The 20,760-nt window shown below is 41.2% G+C and overlaps 1 protein-coding gene and 2 long non-coding RNA genes across 3 annotated transcripts in view; 2 read left to right on the top strand and 1 right to left on the bottom strand.

Annotated features, from left to right (window-relative positions):
* ROR1 (receptor tyrosine kinase like orphan receptor 1) overlaps nt 1-20,760 on the top strand; it is a 432,218-nt gene that overhangs the window by 310,995 nt on the left and 100,463 nt on the right. The window lies entirely within an intron of this gene.
* LOC143650205 (uncharacterized) lies at nt 431-3,905 on the bottom strand. The gene is made up of 3 exons (XR_013159439.1): nt 3,835-3,905; nt 737-849; nt 431-551 (listed from the first exon to the last, which is right to left on the bottom strand). It is a non-coding gene; the product is annotated as an uncharacterized LOC143650205 (long non-coding RNA).
* Nucleotides 2,830-19,687, top strand: LOC143650206 (uncharacterized). Its single transcript, XR_013159440.1, has 3 exons — nt 2,830-4,139; nt 13,193-13,328; nt 14,580-19,687. It is a non-coding gene; the product is annotated as an uncharacterized LOC143650206 (long non-coding RNA).

Genomic DNA, 20,760 nt, shown 5'->3' with positions numbered 1-20,760 from the left:
CCTGCCATGCCATAAACCCAGGCTCGATTCCTGGTGTCTGCTCATGCAAAAAAAAAAATGGATTCCCAACTCCCTTCTTGCCCTAGTGGGTAAGCGCGCTTGCTGACCTATCTTCATTCCCTTTGCTCCAGTCCCACTCAGTCACTCATCTCCAGCCACAGGGATGTGTTCCTTAAACACTGAGACTGTGCCTTAGGCTTTGGGACCTCTGCACCTCTCTCTGTCTGAGGAACTTTGTCCCCAGAGCTCTGCCTGGCTTGCTCTGTCTCTTCATTCAGTTCTCACCTAAAATATCACCTCTTCAGAAAGTCCTCCTCCTCTGAGCCCTGCATCTAAAGTAGCCCTCTAGTCATTCTCTGTGATATGACCCTGTGTTGTTTATATCAAAGTATTTATCACTTCCTGACATTTTCTTTTTTTTGTTGTTCAATTGTTTATTTGTCTTTCTCCTCTTGCTACAAGATAAGGTTCTTGAGATCAGGGACCTTGTCTGCCTCATGCACTACTTTATCCCCAGTCCTACGACACAGCTGGCATTCAGTAAACATTCCCTGGAATAGAAAAGAAAAACAACACCTTAGTGTCCCCTTTTGTGAGATGGAGATAAGCAGTGCTTATCTCATCTGATTGTTTTTAGCAGAAATGAGATGAGTAATGTAAAGTACTTAACACCTAGTAGAACACAATATTCTTCCAATGAATGTGATATATCTGTTGACTGATTCCACTATCTTACCTCTTTTAGGACACATGACAAAACCTAGCATGGGGCCTGGCAGGTAGTTCGATGAATCTAGATTTCATTTTTCTTTCCTTTTCCTCCTCTGAGTTCTCCTGCAGGATCGATCTCTAAAGAGTATCTCAGAGCATCGTTATGAAGATGAAATGAGGTCAGATGAGGCATATAAAGTAGCTAGCTCATTCTAGAAATTTAATGTTGACCATCATCACCCTCTTCCTCCTCCTCATTATTACTATTATTAATATCGTCATCATCATCATCATTGCTTTTCTGAGCCAAGACTCGAGGCCTTCTTTCCAGCTGGAGTTCTGTTGGACAATATTTCCTGCTGTGAACCCCAGAGACCTTGAAGCCTTTACTTCCTTTTCTCACATTGGCCTTTGGCTATAGTCCCATTCTGCAGAAAGCCAAAGTGACCAGCTTTTGGCAAATTCTTTCTCTCTCTTATCTGTTTCCAAGTCTCAGCCAAAGTGAAGAAGTGTAGCTGGGCACTAGCCGAGTCCAGTAAGTGATAATGTAATTTCCATCTCAAGATAAACTCAAGGATGACTTTCAACAGCTCTTCGGGCAGTTCAGGGGCAGAGGCCCGGGTGTCATGTAGAGAGACCAGGAAGTCACTCAGTAGTTGGGCTGGGACAGAAAGGGCCACTGCTCTAGGGAAGCGGCTAACCTCCATCTCTTCATCAAATTGCCTTAGACTCCAGCTTTGCAAAAAGAGACAGATGGAGAGAATGTGGAGAGATTAGATAAGAAGGATTTCTCAATCCCAGCGGGGTGTAGATCCAGAAGTGCAGGAGGTGAGAAGCCAAGCTCTTATGTCCAGTCCACCCCCATCACTCAACAACCCCCACTTTATGGATAGGGTGTGGAAAGCTTCCAATTAAAATGATATTTATGAATACTGGCGTGGTGTATTTTTGGGGAGGGGGGCACATTTAAAGAGAGAAAAGGGAAGAGACAGCTCTTGCCTTATAGGAATATATATATATATATTTTTAAACCTTGTCCCCCCAAACCATGGCCTTCTTGGTCCATGGGTTACTCACCTAATGTGTCTCCCCACCTAGCACAGCACTTAGCATGTAGCAGATACTCAACAAATGTCTCTGTCCTGGAATCTTTTCTCCACATATTACAAGGCCTTATTTATTTGCTGAACACATTTTTAGCAAGCACTCCCAAATTCCATGCCTCTGATTCTTAGAAGCTCTTCTTAAGTCATGCAAGTGAATGCCAGGCAGTAAAAGTAGTCTAAATGTACTAATTTTATATCATTTACACTTTCTTTTCTTACATTTATGATTTTTAATATCAGTTTCTACCTTAGGTTCCAGAGCCAGTACTTTTCAAGTAATGAATAAAAAAATTTCTTCTACCCCAACCTTATCTGTGGGTGAGCAGAAAGCCTCAGAGGAAGCCAATTGTGATTTAGAACACTGTTTCTCAAATTGTAATGTGCATGTAAATACCTGGGCATGTAGTTAAAATGCAGGGTCTGTAAGAGTAAGTCTGGGGTGGGGCCTGAGCCTGCATTTCTAATAGGCTCCCAGGGGGTGCTGATGCTGCTGGAACACATGCTTTGAGATGCAAGCGCGTAAAGAAAAGGTCTTTACTGTGTCATTCACCAGCTGGTGACCCTGGCCAAATTATTTACCCTTTCTGGGCCCCAGATTATTATTTTTTTCAGTCCGAGAAACTTAGGCTCAGTGTCTTCTAAGATTTCTTCTAACTCTAAATGTTATGATTCCTTGAAAATCAATTTGCTGTTTCCTTTCATTCAAGTTCTGAATTTCATGCCATTTACTCTTGGGCACTCTTTCTCTGCCCTGGTTTGCTAATAGTCCTTTTTGTCGTATGCTGCCATCCCGCCAGTTCCAAACATCTTTTCTAGTTAGAGTCAATCATTCAGAAAGATTTTACCGAAAACTCCAACCCAGGAACTCCCCCTCAAATTCAGAAGTGACCAGATGGTATTTGTGCTTGCCTGGGTAAAGGGGAAATTGCTTATGAATAAATTCGTTTTGTTGGTTAGTAGCAGTCTCAGCTTGCCTTGGGTTAAATATAATTCATTTCTTTCCAGAGTTTTAGCTAGGGGCTGCACTGTGGGCTGGGTGGGTCTGAAGTTGACAAGAGGATCACAGCAGGAGGCAGTGTGACGTGGTGGTGGGGGCAGCTCCCGGCTTCACATTGTTGACTTTGTGGCCGAGTGGTGGTCCTGAAGACCAGTGAGAAAATGTGGACCCTGCTTTGTGTGTGTGACTTGTGAATGCAGGTTCATTATTCATCGCATCTTGTACGCTCATAGAAATTTCTACGGAAAACAACCAGACCTCACAACAACGGTGAATGAAATGTTCTGAATAATCTGATTGTGCTAAAGGGTAACTAGGGGGCCACGGTGGCTCAGCAGTTAAGAATGCTTGCCTGCCATGGCCGAGGACCCGGGTTCGATTCCTGGTGCCTGCCCATGTTAAAAAAAAAAAAAATTAAATATAAAGGGTAGCTAGGCATAATGATCAGTTCTTTGCATAAAATACATAATTAGCATTTGACTTTGTCTGTCCAAGTTTCAATTTTTGACTCACTTTGTAAATTCTCTGGTCACTTGACAATTTCATCTCATTGCTTCTCACTCTCTCTCTTTGTCTGTCTTTCTGTTTCTCACTCTCTCTCTCTCTCTCTCATACAAACACACACACACATGCACACTCCAGCAGCAAGCCCATGTCCCATTAGCTAGGGCATGGCATCTTAACTCAGATTATGCATTAAAATCACCAGGGGAGCTTTAAAAATTGCCCATAACCAGGCTCCACTCCACACAAATTAAATCGGAATCTCTTGGAGTGATGCCCAGATGTGATATTTATCAAAGCACCCCAAGTGATTTCCATATGCACGCAACCAGATCTGAGAAGCATGGGCCTAGGGCCTAGGCTCTGAGTTCTGCATATCCTCTCCTTATCCTCCTTTATCCCAAAGGGACCTTGCATTAGGCTGCCCAGTTCTACCTCTCTGCTCCTATACCATGTTGTAAGTACCACAGAACTTGAAGCAGCAGAAACTCTGTGCCTGGAGAATAATATACCTACTGTATCATCAAGGTTCAGTCAGGAAAGCAGAACCAACTCTGAGTATTTAACACAGAGAATTTAATGTAGAGTTGGTTCCCTGGGTGATGGAATTCTGGGAAGCCAAACAAGGGATGGGCATGCAACTCAAAGATCAGCAACAGACAGAAGCCACAGCCATACCTAGGCTGGAGAGACAAAGTGAAGAGGTGGTTTTACTGGAGCCCAGGGGTGGAGTCATCTGAGGAAGCTGGAATGATGGCAAGCCTGTTCTGAGGGACCTGAAGCCAGGAGGATGTGCTCCCATTGCTGGGGTCTCAACCAAGGTAGAAAGAAGAGGGAGAAGTAACTTGGCTTCTCCCTTCTTCCCCACCTCCCAACTCCAGCCAGTGCCTCCTACTGGTTGAACCCTACAGGAAGCTGCCTTACCCAGGGAGCCTGGGAACTGCAGCTAAAGAGGCTGCCTCCTCTTTAGAATGGAGTAGAGGAAGGGCAAGGAATGGATTGGACGTCCCACAGGCCTGGCACCAGCAGAGACCCCAGATTGAACTCCATGTCACAAGAAAGCTAGAGGTTGAGGTGGGCTGGGAGGAAACAGCGAGGAGGAAAAGATAATGCATTGAAAGTTACCATCCCTGCCCAGGCTGGGATCTGCCACAGGGCCAAGAGTGAGGGGGCAGACATGATGGTCATTTTGGTTAAGTCCATGGGGAAAGCTGTGAAGGGTGAAATCACCAAGAGAGAGACTGTAAAGAGGGACAAGAATAAGAATACCTCTTACATGTATACTGCTGTTTATAATTTTCAGAAGATTTTTTCTAAATTGCCCTTATAGCCATTTGATAGCTTTGACATGATAGCCTGGTATTTTAGTTTCCTCTCAAGCAGAATGAAAAATTTATAAATGGAAAAATTCTTAAATGACCGTATGTGTGCCCTTTCTTATTATAACAAGTACTTTTTAATTGTATTGAGGAGTGCTCTGAGTCTGAAACTAAATATTAACTCCTGAAGCAAAAAACAGAGACAGAAAACATCTAGAAATGTGCTACCTGGGATGCTGTTTTAGCTTGCCTATGCTGTCAGAAGGCACTATACCAGAACTGAGTTGGCTTTTTAAAATGGGATTTATTAAGTTACACATTTACAGTTCTAAGGCCATAAAAATGTCCAAACTAAGGCATCCATAGAAAGAAACCTTGACTCAAGAAAGGCCAGTGGCATCTGGAACATTTCTATCAGATAGGAAACCATGTGGCTGGCATCTGCTGGGTCTTTGGCTTCTTCTTTCAAACATCTTCCCCACGGGTATTTTCTTTCTGCATCTCCAAACATCTGTGTCTGTGTTGACTCTGAGCTTTTTCCAAATTGGTTCCTTCCCTCTTGGAGAACTCCAGTGAGTGGATTAAGACCCACCTAGAATGGGTGGAGATGCATCTCCATGGAAACCACCTAATCAAAAGTGCCACCCACAACTGGGTGCGTCACATCTCCATGGAAGCAACCTGATCAAAAGGTCCCACCCTAAACAATAGGTCTGCCTCCATAATTTTGGATTAGGATGAAGAACTTGGCTTTTCTGGGGTACATAACAGTCTCAAACCAGCACAGATGCTAAGGACAGAATTTATTAATAGTAATAAATGCCAAGTGCTACAACAGCCTTTCAGGTTGGCACCGTTGGTTTCCCATTTTACAGATTAAGTAGCTCATTCAAGGAGACTCAACAAAGGATGAAGCTTTGATTTGAGCCCAGGCAGATGACTCCAAGGCTCAGGTTTTAGCCATTCTGCTAATACTCTTCCCTGTATTGTGGGGAAACATCATTTAATGAATTCTTATGTAAATTATACATTAGCCATCTGGAGTGCTTGATTGCTGAAAGAACTCATAACAGTTTATACTCACAAAACAGCTACTTTAAAGCAATAGCGGGGGTGTGGATATGCCCTGAATGGGGTCTATAGATTTTAGGTGCAAACTTATTTTCCTCCTACCACTGGGTTCACAAAACACTTTTGTCTGTAGGTTTTGAATCTCCACTGGAATGCATGTGAAGCATCTGAGTCCACGAAGTACAAAGAAAAGGGTCTCTTATAAGTTGGTCACATAGGCACATTCCAACTATGTGACACGCCCTAAACTTCAAAACCCCAAGACTTCACTGAAACCAGGTGCAAATCATAAATCCAATTATTATTAATAAACAGCACTGACAGGCTGATACATCCTGCCCCCAAACTCTATGGACCCATAGTTCTCTTTAGCATATGCATTCCATGGTCTTGGGTCAAGCCAATGGTCAATAGCCCTAGAGATAAGTATGGGGTCAATTCAAACCAGCTAAGTTTAACACATGTCATTCAACCCTTTTGATCTTGTTGGTATGTTAAGTCAGGATCCTCCTTTAACTTGAACAGTGGGGAAGTACCCCAAATGCAAATGCATCCGTTGGATTGGAAATGTTATATAGACAATGGAAAAGCTGCCACATGTCAGTCATTACAATCATCTTTTACCCCAGCAGATGGTCTGGTGTCTTTGTGACAGACTTCTGACCTCCTAGCCTCCCCCAGATTATTCCATTACCAGACTGGGTAGCCTTCCTATGTGCTCACATTAAACCCTGAACGTTCTCTCGAGGCCATTAGAAAATAGCATGATGAGTGCTGTGATATTTATCTGCCTGTAGAGCAGCAACACTGTCCATTAGAAACATAATGCAAGCCATATATGTAATTTCAAACTTGCTAGCCACATTAAAAAACCATGAAAAGAGACAAGTGAAATTAATTTTAATAATATATTTTATTTAACCCAATATATCCAAAATACTGCCATCTCAACATGAAATCAATGTAAAAATTATTAATGAAATATCTTATATTCCACTTTTTAAAATCTTCAAATCTAGTATGGATTTTACCTTTATAGCGTATTTTACTTTGATGCTAGATTTTCATCAGAAACACTCGATCTATATTTATATTTTATAAATTAACAGTTAAAAAGATAGATTCACATTCCCGAGTTGTTCCAGACATACTCAAGTTTTCTAGTAACAGGGCAAATACCAAAAAAACATTTTTTCCTTATTGACTTTGAACCACAAGCATATCCGTTTCAAAACTATGTCTATCCAAGTTAACTAAATTCACTGACTTTTGTATTTTTCACTCAACTCAGTATTATTAATATTGACTCAAAGGTGTATTGCCTAAATTGAAAAACAATACTAAATTTATCAGTCTCAACGGAGCATTCCTCACATTTTTCCTGTAGTTTTTGTAGTCAGTTTATGAAACAATGTCAATTACAATTAAAATCCTCTGTATATTGCTTCTTGTTTAACATATAAAAAATCATGATGGCTGATTTGTGTTATGAAAAGTCTCGATTTCAATATAAATTCTCATACCTGTGTAGTTAGATCACAAATAACCTTTTCCTTTTCTTCAAGTTTCAAATTTAGCTTGGAGCTTCAACTATGCAGTGAGAGATCTGTGAGAAAAAGTAAATCATATTGCCATTTTTTTGTCTTCGGTTATTGAATATTTGGTAAATATTCCTTCTGCTTCAAGAAAATCTTGAATTGGAATTAACAGTACAGCAAATCTTTGTAAAACTTCCACAACCCAACTGACCAGCACTGGCAAAGCACACAACTTCAGTAAATTCATTGCCTTTGATTTCATTCAGCATTTTTATGAGCTGGCCACAATTCCATTTCCACGTATATACTAGATGATTTTAACAACTGCTTCCATGACACGTTTCATAGTTTGCTTCAGAAAATGGAGTATGGATATTTTCAATCTATATCATATAGTGAAACAAAGAGATAAGGAAACTTTTTGTTTTTGTTTTAAACTTTCAGTAATTCTGGAATTTTGATCTAATATAGATGATTACCATCCATCATGGTAGAAAGTAATGTTTTCATACCTGCCTGAAATGATGTAAACGATTCAGAAATATCTGATACAGGAGATTGATTTTATAGACTGCAGACTGACATTTCTTTGTGAATTTAGAAGTCCTTTAAACATAAAACATGAGCAAAATATCACTTGACCAGATTTTAGATGAGTCTCAGGACTCATCTGAAGCCAAAGAAAAAGTGCATGCAAATTTTTAAAATTTTGAATCAATTGATCTTTAATTTTATTAGAAATGTTTTGTTTTCTACTGGCAGTTGTTTGGTGGCATAATTTATTAGTATCATTTTTTGTAAAATATCTTTTTTGTCTTCCCTCATAATTTTATAACAGAATATTCATAACTAAAATAACAGTTTATTTTACTATTTCTCCATCCAAAAATAGTTATATAACAGGCCAAAGTTATAAGCGCAGATCCTATGAAAACAGTGTAAAAATTTTTTTGTAGAACTGTTAATTCTGATTTCAGGCACTAGCTTCATTGAATCTTTCCATTGAGAGAGAACTTTTTATTAAAATCTCTATGTGTTTGCTGAAAATCTCTTAATATTGTCCACTTCATCATCTTAAAAATATTTTACACAACAAATATTTCTTTTATTTGACTCTGTTTTATTGACATTCATCATAAAATTTGGAACAAACCTTCTTCCAATCTCTTGTTCACTATTCTGAGCACAGTACTAGCTTCTGTGTCTCCACTTAAACTTGCATCAATAGTATGCCTTTATTTAAAATTTAAAAGTCAGCTCTTATATTTTTAAACAAGAAAAAGGATTTAATTATATTATAATGAAAATATAATATTTCAATTTAATTACTAATTATGATTTACATAGGTCTCAGATTGACTTGTGCTGTCTGCATAAAGTATTCAAATAAATACCTCCCAATGTTACATCAGTGGGTTCAAAGAAAAATGGTTTGGTTGCCATCAGTCTGTTTACCCTGACCAGATAGGGGATATGTTAATGTGTAGTATTAGAAAAAATATACTTACCATACACACACACTGCCCTACAACAATAAAATCTTGGGCAATGAAATGTCCTACCAAAACAAAGTTGTTATAACAGAATATTCATAACTAAAATAACAGTTTCTTTTACTGTTTCTTCGTACCTGTATAGTTAGATCACAAATAACCTTTTCCTTTTCTTCACGTTAAAAAACATAAAAAATATTTTACACTGCTTCAGTCTTTAATAAAGTTAATTAACGTTAGATTTTTAAAAACGATTAATTTCTCAGTCACACCAGCCACATTGCAAGTGTTTGATGGCCACATATGGCTATGATGATGAGCAGGGCACCTCTAGAGTCTGGAGAGGCTGTAAGCTCAACAGCAGCGGCACTCCTGGCCACCTTGTCTACAGTGTATTCGAGTGCCTGCCACATAGTTGGAGTCAAGTGGCCATTTGTTCTGTTAAAATGAGATAATGGGCACCAACTGAATGAATTATTTGGTGTTTGCTCATTCATTTACTGCAGAGCTGGCATTGCCTCTCTGTGCGCTCACTCTAGGTTGGTGATCAAAAAAAGGGAAGGATCCTCTCCGCTGGGTCGTCATTCCGAACGTCCTGAAAGCTCTTCTACTCCTGGTGCTGAGCTGAATGTTCAGTCTGTTTCATCAAATTCAGGATAAAAGCAAGGAGTTCAGACTTCTGACACTGAAAAGGCACTCTGGTGATCAGAGCTAGGGACATTTGATGCTTTGGGGGCAAAATATTGGGGACAAAGCATTGCACTAAATGTGGGACATGGATGAGGTCCTGGCTTTGGGGCCAAGACGGTGTAAGGCAAATTCCAGCAGGAACTCCAGCCCAATACCCACCACATCCCTGGCTCAGTTCTGTTTCAGAGGGACCTTCCTTAGCTAAAACACTACAGAGCTCGCAACTTCTCCAGAATAATACTTGATTGAATGAGTTTTCTGTTTAATGCTAAAAATAGAAATTAAAAAAAAAAAAAACAGGAGTGGCGCACAGACAGGATTTCAAAGCAGCATTCAGCAGGCTGCATTTCCTCTTGGATTAAAAATATATATGTATATATGATTGTTTGGGTGATCCTTCTGATTAAAGAGAAAGGGTAAATTGAAAAAAGAAACAACCACAAAGTTGCAAAGTAAAATGTTATTCTTTTAGATTAGGGTTAATTTTAAAACGGCGCACCACTCTAGCAGGCAGATTCTGCAGAAGTTCATTGCAATGGAAGGAGGCAGCGCAGCTCAAACAGCTGCAGTCTAGGGGTCAGGGAGGACATGGCTTTGAGTCTGTTCTGGCTCAGCCTCCAAATGGCTGTGGGTACCTGGCTTTCCTGGGGAATTTCCCTTTTATTATTATTATTATTATTATTACTATTGTAAAATACAATTAACATAAAATTTGCCATTTTAAATTGTACAGTCAGTGACATTTAGTACTTACACAATGTTGCTCAACCACGACCACTCTCCAGTTCTGAAACATTTTCATCCCTCCAAACCATACCCGTAAGCAGTGGCTTCCCATTCTCCCCCTTTCCCTGCCCCCAGCCCCCAGCCACCACTAACCTTCTTTCTGTCTCTGTGGATTTGCCTATCCTGGATAGTTCATACGAATGAAATGATGCAACATGTGGCCTTCTCAGCCTGGCTTCATTCATTTAGGATAATGCTACCCATTGCTGTCTTCTCTGTTTGAGAGACTTCCTGACATATTAACAAGAGCCCTGGCATCAGAGCCATGGACCGACCTGGGTTCTAATCCTAGCCACGTTTTTGAGCTTTGAATTTCTTGAACTACAAAATGTGAATAATGATATTCAATCAGGAAGCTTGAGAAGAATTCATTTCCTAACTCAAATAAATATTAATTGAGCAACCTCCTGGGGCCAGGCCATGGCTTTGGGGATATAGCAGTGAATACAACCAGGCAAGTTCACTGTCCTCATGGAACTTGATTCTAGTGGGAGTAATGGTCAGTAAACATGGAAACAAATAAATAAAAATAGAAGGAAAATGGGGGCTGTGTCAGAAATAGCCTGAAGGTAGGAAAGTGGCTGCTTTAACAGTTTGGTCAGCACAGTTTCCGTGCCAGGAGCTGACATCTGAGGGATAGAATGAGCCAGGCTGGTGAAGAGCTGGGGGAAGAAAAACTATTGCAGGCAAAGGAATAGCAATGGTTGAGCATGATCAAGGAATAGAAAGGAGGTTGATGTGACTGAAATTAAGTGAGTGAGTGAGGAGTAGAAGGTATGATGTGGGGTTGGAGCATAAGCAGGAAACAAATCTTGCAATGTTGTGTGAGCTGGTGTTGGGATTTCGTTCTAAGAGTGATAGAGCCATTGGAGGTTTTAGCTAAAGAGGTATGTTTTAGTTTGTTAAAGCTGCTGGCATGCAAGATGCCTGAAATGGAACATTTTTAAAAAGGGAATTTGTCTTTTATGTGGGAGACCTGCATGAGTTCGATTCTTGGACCATGCACCCCCTCCACCCCCCAAAAAAGGAGAATTTATTAAGTTTACAGTTCTAAAGCTGTGAAAATGTCCAAATTAAGGCACCAAGAGAGGTTCACTCAAGAAAGGTTGATACCAATCTGGAGCACCTCTGTCAGCTGGGAAGGCACCTGGCTAGTGTTTGTGTGGTTGCTTTGTCTACTGGCTTCTTGTTTCATGAGGCTCCCCCTGAGCTGTTTTCCTTCTTCATCTCCAAACGTCTCAAGTCTCCTGATGGCTCTAAAGCTTTTTCCAAAATGGTTCCCTCTTAAAGCACTCCAGGAAGTAACCTCACCTTGAATGGGTGGAGGCACATCTCCATAGAAACCACCTCATCAAAAGATACCACCCACAATTGGATGGGTCACATCACCATGGAAACAATAAAAAAGATCCCACCCAGCAATATTGAATGAAGATTGAAAGACATGGCTTTTCTGGGCAGCACAACAATTTCAAACCAGCAGAGCGTAACATGATCTAATTTAGGATTTCAGAAGAGCACTCTAGCAGCTGTGTAGAGGATAGGGAGGGTATGAGCAGAAGCTGAAAGGAGGCTGGGGTACTATTCTAGATGAAACAGATGTGATCTGGGGACTTCAACTACAGTAAGAGTAGGTGAGTTGTAAAGAAGATTTGATATGGCTTCGACAGGAGGCAGGAGTGAAGGACTAAGTTAAATAAGTGTAAGTAAATAGGATAAATGAAATAAAATGAAAGAATGCTTATAAAGTGCCTGGCATTGCCTAGAACAGAGCTGGTATTTAACTCACGTCCTTTTCCCACACCGCCTGTTTGCCCACACTCCCTACCACCCCATAAATGCACCTGTAAGTCTTGGTGGTTTTTTGGAAGAAGCATATTATGTTTTTCACCATCTTCTGGATTTCCTCACCCACATCATCAGGGATGAGTGGAAACGGCAGAAAGAGGAATGTGGACATGTCTGATGAAAGGTCAACCATTTTCTATTCAACCAGGGTGTTTGGCCTCTTGCAATAGCCACGGTCCTCAGCAGCTGATGGAGAAGTGGGGCCCGTGGGATGAGCTATCGGCTGTGTTGTAGGCGAGGAGGGGGGAGCTAATGAGGAGCTGTTCTCTCCCCTCTTTGCTGCGGGAGCTCAGTCTGCAGGGATTCCCTTCCTCTGCTCTCCTGCCATATTAGTACTTCCTTATTTCAAATTATGCATGATTTCTAGTTTATCGGTCTTCTTAGATCATGAGTTCCTCCAACCAGAGTGGGAGGAAATATCAGTGATCAAATATCACTGATATTTGTATCCTTTACCACTGGCACAAAGAGGGCACTCGAAAAATATCTAAACAACAAATGAGTGAAGAACCCATTGTGCCAATGCTGCCTCAGCTTCAAGCAGAGAAACTTCTGGGATTGCAGGTTAACCTGTGAGGCTTTCTCTTCTGCAAAATGGGGTTAATAGCATCTCTCTAAGGATTGTGAGAATTATGCGAGTGATTCATTTAGCACCATGCCTGGCACATAACAAGCCCTTGGTACAAGTTTGCTAATATTCCTGTTATTAGAGGGCCTGTCTTCTGTGGCTTCTCTTTTACAATTGCTGGGTATAAATGGCCCATAGAGACTCATTTGGGGGCCGTGGATTAAGAGGTGAATATGGCCAGACTCCAGAAAGAAGGGCCCTGGTGCGGGAACCCGAATAGGCCCTACCAGCTCTCACTGTCTCGAGGGACTCGAAAGTGGAATTAATAAAGTGCCTTGGGTATACCGCCAGATCCTTTATAGCCTATTTCCCACATATTGTGTACCAGATGAGACACAGGGATTGCAAATGCAAATGGAAAGTGGGATATTGTTAGCCTGGGCCCCTATAAATATGTTTGTGGGGGGAAGCAAAACAAAAGCCTAAAGGCCTGATGTTGACGGAAACCATGTTAACGCTGAATCTATGACTTCATCCTAGTAAAAATAATAATTCCCTTAGGCTTGCCAGGGAACAGGAACTGCAAAAGCATGAGGGACAGCCTATATGTGACTCTTACACAGCCCTCCTGAATACGCCCATGACCTGTCTGAAGAAGGGGCTTCCTGAACGGGGTCCACCTTGGGGTAAGAAACAGGTAAGGTTTGGATCCCAGCGCTGCTGTCACCAGCCTTAGCAGAGGTTTTCCCAAATGCTCATTTAGATAACAATCGTGTGCCCACAGAGCAGTTTTGATGAGTAAAGAAGATAATCCTCCTTAACCTAAATTGCAGGAAGTGCTAAATTAAAGAGAGATTGGTGTCAGCTCTACCTCTAACACCTTTGGTATTTGCTCCTGTGGGTTCTCTTCTGCCACCTTCTCCCAGCCCCATCTCTGGGCTCAGCACCTACCTGCTTCCTCTATCACCTTTTCCCAGCTTCCCTCCTCTGTGTAAATCTGTTCAATTAGGCCCTCTGCAAGGTATATAAAGGTAGCTGGGTTAAGGGACTGCTAGACCAGTAAAATGGCTAAGAAAATACTTGAGGAAAATATCCACCAGCCAGTGGGGGCCCTTGTTCTTGTGTGAACATCCCGAGTGCCCTCTGTCCCCCACCCATCTGCCATCTGCCCTTTAGTTACCCATTTTCCTCCCTGATAGCAAAGGGAAGCCTGAAGCTTCGAGGGCATAGGGAGAACCTCCACAAGCCTTGGAAGAAAATTCTCAGCCTGTAGGGTGAAGCATTTCTTCATTTTTATGTTCACTTTGGACATAACTACTAGACTTGCTGAAGCTTACCAGTTTGCCATTCTGCGTTTTCTGTTTTCTCTGTTTTCTTCCCCTGAAAGTTTCCACTGGAAACTCCCCCACTTTGGTTTGAATGTTTGGCTCTGCAATCCTGGAGACATTCAGTGTATACCTCACAAGACTTTGCAACTCTATGTAGTGTTTCTTAAGAGAAAGTTAGATGCTGTGAGATCATTTGAAAGTGGATCAGCCTGCTGTCTGCACAATATTAAGAAAAATCACATTGGCAAATGATGGGGCCTCTTTGAAGACCTCTGAAGGAAAGCTACTAATGAGCTCTACACTCGGTTTCCCTCCTGTTCCTGAAGGGTTAACACAGTTTGTGGGAAAAGAAGAAAAAAATCCCCTGTGGTATTAAAATGCTGTGTCAGAGATTTGTAAGCTCTCCTTTGTAGCTCTGCCCCCAGGCCTGGCTCACTTCAGTTGAGATCAGGTTAATAAGAGCGCTGTAGCTGCCTGGCAGCTCCTAATGGGGTTATAGTCTGGTGCCTGACCAATGAAGAACAGTTATTATTATTATTACAGTGCTGCAGAATTTGATTCAATAAGTATGGGGCATCTGTTGTTTTAGCCTACCAAGTATCCATTCATCCTTTTGACAGGAGCAGCATGCTTTGCTTGTGGGGAAAACCACTTCACATCCACTCTTGGTCTGGTTGGAGGTGACCATGGACCCAAATCAGGTGGCCGCAAAGCCAGGCCTGTCCAAACGGTGTATTTGAGGATCCAGCCATGCCGGAAGCCACTGGAATGGTCAATTATATGAGTGTATAAACACCCCTTCCCTCTGCCTTTTTTTTGTTGTTGTTCTTCACTTCTGCTAGAAGGAGTTGGATTTCTGTCATTTGCAAGTAAGAGCCTGATTACTACAAATATTAAAGGAACTTGTACTATGCTAGGCACTTTGAAGAAATAGAAAAGAAAGATGTAAAAATGTCTTGCTCTTAGGAGCCTACAACCTTAGAGAAGCAAGCCTTAGATGCAATAACTAAAGAGTAAAACAACATGGCATTTAATTAAATGAGATAGAAAACAAGTTCTGTGGGAAGTAAAGAGAGGGAGAAATTGATATGGGTGAGTGGCCTTCTGGGCAGAGGCTCAACTTGAGCTGGGTCCTAGGGCTGGAGAGAATAAGGTAAGACCAAGAAAATGTGGTTCTCTGCTGTAGGCACTGGGAGAACCACAGGCAAAGGAACAGGAAGAAAACAGAAGTAAACTATCCTAAGGGCAGTGAAAAAGTTTATCTCAGTTAAAAATGAAGATTTCTTGTGGCAAGAAATGGGAAGTGGATTTTGACACATGTAGAAAGGGCAGATGCCAGAGAAGTTGGAATCTCAGGATGAGACATCTGAACTTACCTGAATAGTTCTCCATTATGGGCTTATGGGGAAAATCCACACCAGATCTTGCAACCAGTTTAGGGAACTTTAGGGTGCCATGTTTCACCTGTTTTGAAGAGAGACTGGCAAAGGGACGAGGAGGGACCTTAATTGGGGGCAGCTGAGCTTGTTTCTGCTGCATAATAGCTGTGTGACAATGACAGTGGGTGAATTTCTTAGGTTCTCAATCTGCAAGACAGAGATAATCATAGCTAAACACTCAGGATGGCCGTGAGGACAAAATGAGACAGCCCATGTGGGATTGTTTCCATGTTTTTTTCCCCACAGTTCCATTCCTGTGCTTGTCATCAGAGCTCAAATTCACTGTCCAATGAGATCTGAGAATATTATCTGAACATTCTTAGAGGTTATGGGTTCTAATTTCTTAATACCCACTTGTGAATGTTTTGAATTTAATATAATTACAGTACAGAACATTTGGGGAATAAAATAAAAGAAAAAGTGTACACATAATTCCACTACCCCCATTGCTTCATAATATATGTAGAGAGACTGTGTCTGTTTCCAGCTGTACCAGCTAACCACAGTGTAATCCTGGGCAATACTTTAACCTATCTTGGGCTAAGTTTCCTCACCTGTCCAGATGGAATTTCGATAGAAGTTTCCTCTTAGAGTTTGTTTTTTGTTTTGTGGGTGGAGGGAATCAGAATTGAATTAGATAATTCATGCTTTATAGAGCACCTGGCACATAATAAGCACTCTGTAAATGTTAGCTCTAATTATGACCTAAAATGACCTCTCAGTCATTTTCCCCATGCAGCTTCACTATGTATGTACAATTGTTTCACCTTTTTTTCACTTAACATTCTATCTTAGGTAGTTTCCATATAGTAACATGTACTTCCTATCTCTTGATTCCAATGTATATTTCTCCTGATTGAAATCACTGTAATTTCTCAACTTGTGCCCATTTTGTTTTGTTTTAACATTTATGAATGATGCTGCACCTCACCCTTTTTTTTTATATATGGCTCTTTCTAAGGATTAAGTTTCAATACACTGCCTCTTTGAGCTCAGGTTATGATTCTAAGCCACTCCTTTACAGTAAGAAGTGGAAATGAATGACACCCAAGTTAGCAAAGACCTTTGACAAATTGTGGATTAAGCTGGCTTTGATGAACCACAGGGAAGATATGACTGTCGTTTTTTTCTCCGTCATTGCATTCCCTCTGGTTCGAAATTCTGTGCCTCGTCTTTCAGATGATTTTATTGTGGGTTTGTGTGTCAGCTGAGTCTCCCTGCTCTTACTAACAGCCCAAGGACCATCCTCTTATTTTATCTGGAAGGTATGTTACTGGTTCTCTGAGTCTTGTTTCTCTGCAAAACAATTTGGGACTGTCTTTCTTTGCAAATCAAAGGCCAGCCTCTTATTTGGGTCTTAAAGTAAGAGTCCTCAAGAACTTTGAAATGAGACCCTGCTGCGTCCACCTTGAGTCACCAGTAGCCTGACCCCCAAATTCCCTGGCTAAAGAACACATGAAGCTAAAGGCAAATGTGAGTTTTCATTTTTTTGTTCTGGTCCTACAAGTCCTTTAAAAACCCTAATGATCTGCACTTTCAGGAATAATGCAAATAGCTTGAGGAAATCCAAAATTTATGTTTTCTCCAGATAAGTATTCAGATCAAAGGAAGGATACCATAACTTCCCGAAGGACAGAAAATTTGCCCAAGTTAGATAAGGTCACCATGAGCAAGAATAGCATTCAGGCCTTTTGAGGAATGGGTTTTGAGATAATAACCTGAGATCTGTGGTACAATCCTGAATGTCTCAGACCCAAGGGCACTTGCAGAGAGTAATAAAGATCCCTATTTACAATATTTTGAAAGTCCTTCTGGTAACTGTACCTTAGATTGAAAAAAGAAAAAAAAAGTAGCACAGAACAGCTAGCAACCAGTGTGTTTGATTAATTAAATGAAAAACGTTAGCATTCTCATGCTAATTAGAAGCTTTGATTGCCAGTTTTATAAATATTTTTGTTTTATTTAATAATTTTGGCCACCTGTTTGTATGTTTTACCAAAATATTTATTATTATAATAACAATAAAAGGAATCATTATTTTTTTTACTTAACTAGCTATCAGTTAATTTTGAGATCATTTAAAAATCTGTTTGCCTTTGGGTGAGCTGATTAATTATAAATAAGGTCATTTAGAAGATGCGTGGTCCTAAACAAGTTACTTAAACTTCCTGAAACTTTTTTTTTTCCTGAAACTTGCTTTTAAAATAGAAATATCCCCACTTCATAAGAGGGATATAAGGAATAAAAAGCACAACATGTAAAGCACATAATACGGAGGCAAAGTATTTGGCATAAAGTAAATATTCACTGAAGAAATATTTTCCCCATAAAAATGCAAATTTTATATTAGCCTAAAAATATTTAAGGCAGGGCCCTTGGGGACAAAGTGATGTAAAATTTAAAAGGATTCTTGTGGCAGAAGGTTGGAGCACAGCTCTGCTTGGCTGTGAATACCGAAACAAAACAATGATCAGCTCTCTCACCAGAATGAAATGTCCGCTAGAATGTATCTCCATTTTGTAAATACCAAGCAACAAACATTTTGGGGTGTGTTTTCACACCTGGCATAACATACCCTTTCTCCCTGTCCGTCAGTGGCTGACATTACCCCAGGCCCTGAAGGCAGAGGTGAAGTTGAGTTCTGCGTCTGGGAAGAGAGGAACTGACAGGCAGCCTCTTGATCCTTGCCCAAGGGCCTGCTTTGTGCATGGTGGCATCAATGCCGCTTTTGTTCCACCCTCAGCGTCTGGCCCACAGCTGAACCCAGAGAGGCTGGCTGCTGGGGGGCAACCCTGGCGCAGGAAGGGCAGACAGCACCATACTAAGCCAAGAGTTCAGTCAGCCCCAGGATCTAGCACCGTGGAACCACTCTCAGGGACATCAACTGCCCCTTTGGCATTTCAAGCCATTCTGAGTCTCATGGAAGTGAATTGGAGGTGTGAAATGTGACATCACTGCTGAAAAGGCAAGAGCCATCAGCTTAGAACCAGGATAGCCTTGTTAATGACAAGAAGTAATGATGGTCCTATAATCAGGCAGTCATTTGCTTGTTCAGCAGTTGTTAATTGATGCCAGACAAACTATGCTAACTATGCTTGATATGTAATCAATGTATGGATGAAAATATGATGTCCCTGTTCTTAAATATCTGCTGAACTGGTGGAAACATTGTCATTCACTTAGTCAAATAGAATGTAATGTCCTAGAGATGACTAATGGACACCTAGAGAAAATGAAAGAGAACCTGCTTGGGTCTACTAGAGCTGCCAGAATGCAATATACCAGAAATGGGTTGGCTTTTACAGTGGGGATTTATTAGTTTACAAATTTACAGTCCTAAGTCCATGAAAATATACAAATTAAGGCATCAGGAGGAAGGTACCATCTCTGAAGAAAGGCTACTGGCATCCAGGGTTCTTCTATCACATGAGAAGTCCCATGGCCAGAATCTGCTGGTGCTTATTCTCTCTGGGTTTCATTGCTTTCAGGTTCTGGCTTCACTAGCTCTTTCTCTCAGCTCCTGTTTGTCCTTCTTACTTCTCTGGGCGTTGCTCTCTCTGTGAACTTTCTCTCTGTGGTTTCTTCCTGAGCTCCCTGAACTCTAATTTTCATAAAGGACTCCAGTAAAGGATTAAGACCTACCTTGAACTGGGTGGGTCACATCTCAACTGAAAGAACCAAATCAAAAGGTCCCACCTGGGCAGGCCATGGTGGCTCAGCAGGCAGAGTTCTCACCTGCCATGCAGGAGACTTGGGTTCGATTCCCGGTGCCTGCCTATGGGAAAGAAAAAAAAAAAGGTCCCTCCGACAATAGGTCTGCACCTACAAGAGTGGATTTAAAAAGCATGGCCTCTTCTGGGGCACATAACAGCTTCAAACCAGCACAGAGCCTATCTAAGCGGCTAATAATTTATCAAGCATTTACTCTGTGCCACTTATTGTGCTAAGCTCTTCATGTCTATTACTACATGACTATTTGACTGGTCTGATCATCTCTCTGCCTCTCTAGAGAAGACCATGCTAAGGAGATGGCATCTGAGGTCTTAAAGAAAGAATGCAAGTTTGCACACTGAACAAGGGGGGAGACCAGCTAGGCACAGGAAACAATATAATCTGTTCAGAGACCTACAGATCCCAGGTATGCGTGGCTCAAAGGAATGTAATAGCAGTGAAATGAAAAGTAAATGGAAGTGGGGAAAATAAGCATTCAATTATGAGTGACTTTTAAAGAGGCTACAATGTGGAGGAAGGAGACTCAGTACTTTAGTATTCTAGTTAGAAGGAGGGATGGCCATGTTGGTTGGTTAGTTGGCTGGGTGGTTGATTTTTTTTTTTTTTTTTTTTTTTTTTTTTTTTGCATGGGCGGGCACCGAGAATTCAACCCAGGTCTCCGGCACCGCAGGGGAAATCTCTGCCTGCTGAGCCACCGTGGCCTGCCCGGTTGGTTGGTTTTGAGATGAAGAGCCTACACATGTAAGCTATGAGAAAGGGATGAGGAGAGAGGGAGAAATGGAAAACACAGGACAGAGAGAATGACTGTGGAGACAGGTGCTCACCCTCCTCAGATTAGAGGAAAGACAAGAAGTGATCTAAAACCATAGGTAAGTTTGTAAGAACAGTTGTAGGAAAGAGGGTCCCAAGCAGAAGGAAGGGGTAGGAAAGGATGTGTCCTTGAGAATTGCACCTTTCTGATGCCACTATTCTCTCTGTGAAGTCAAGGACAAGTCATATGAGGGGAGTGAGAGGTAGAGGACTTTTATATTGACAGGGGCCTTGATGAAAGGAGTGTTGGTTTGAAGTCAATTGTGAGATGCTAATTAGACATTTTCTGACCCTGAGGAAGGAAAGAGTGTTTGAAGGCGATTGGGAAAGAGTGACTAGTAAAGAAAAAGGTGATGGTGTGTGAGAAACAGTTGAATGCACTGGGAATGGTTGAGTGGAGTGGAGAAGAGATGAGAAGGGATAGACTTAACAGCTGACTTCAGGCTTGGCCTTCAGATATCTAAAACAGGGAGTGAACTTAGTCCATGTTGTTTTAGGGGCTAGAACCCGGTATTTACTAGGAGGTAGATTCCACTGCCAATATCAAAACTTACAGGGAAGCAGAGCTGCCCAAGGATGGAATAATCTGTCTTGTGAAGTGTTTTATTCACCTGCCAAGGATGGTGTACAGGAAATTTGGCAAGCTTAATTAACTGGTGTCTTAGATCCCTTTTAACACTAAGATTTAATGGGTGTATAACAGAAGGAAGTCAATCTTGATATTCTCGCAGGTTGTCATGTTTTCTAATTATAATACTCAATAGGATTTATGCAGTTCCTTGACTGTGAAAACAATTGGGAATTTTTTTCAGTTGCAGAG

The sequence above is a fragment of the Tamandua tetradactyla genome, chromosome 11, assembly GCF_023851605.1.
Source record: "Tamandua tetradactyla isolate mTamTet1 chromosome 11, mTamTet1.pri, whole genome shotgun sequence".
NCBI lineage: Eukaryota > Metazoa > Chordata > Mammalia > Pilosa > Myrmecophagidae > Tamandua > Tamandua tetradactyla.
Note: the sequence above shows the minus strand (reverse complement) of the source record. Positions and strands in the feature narration are given on the sequence as shown.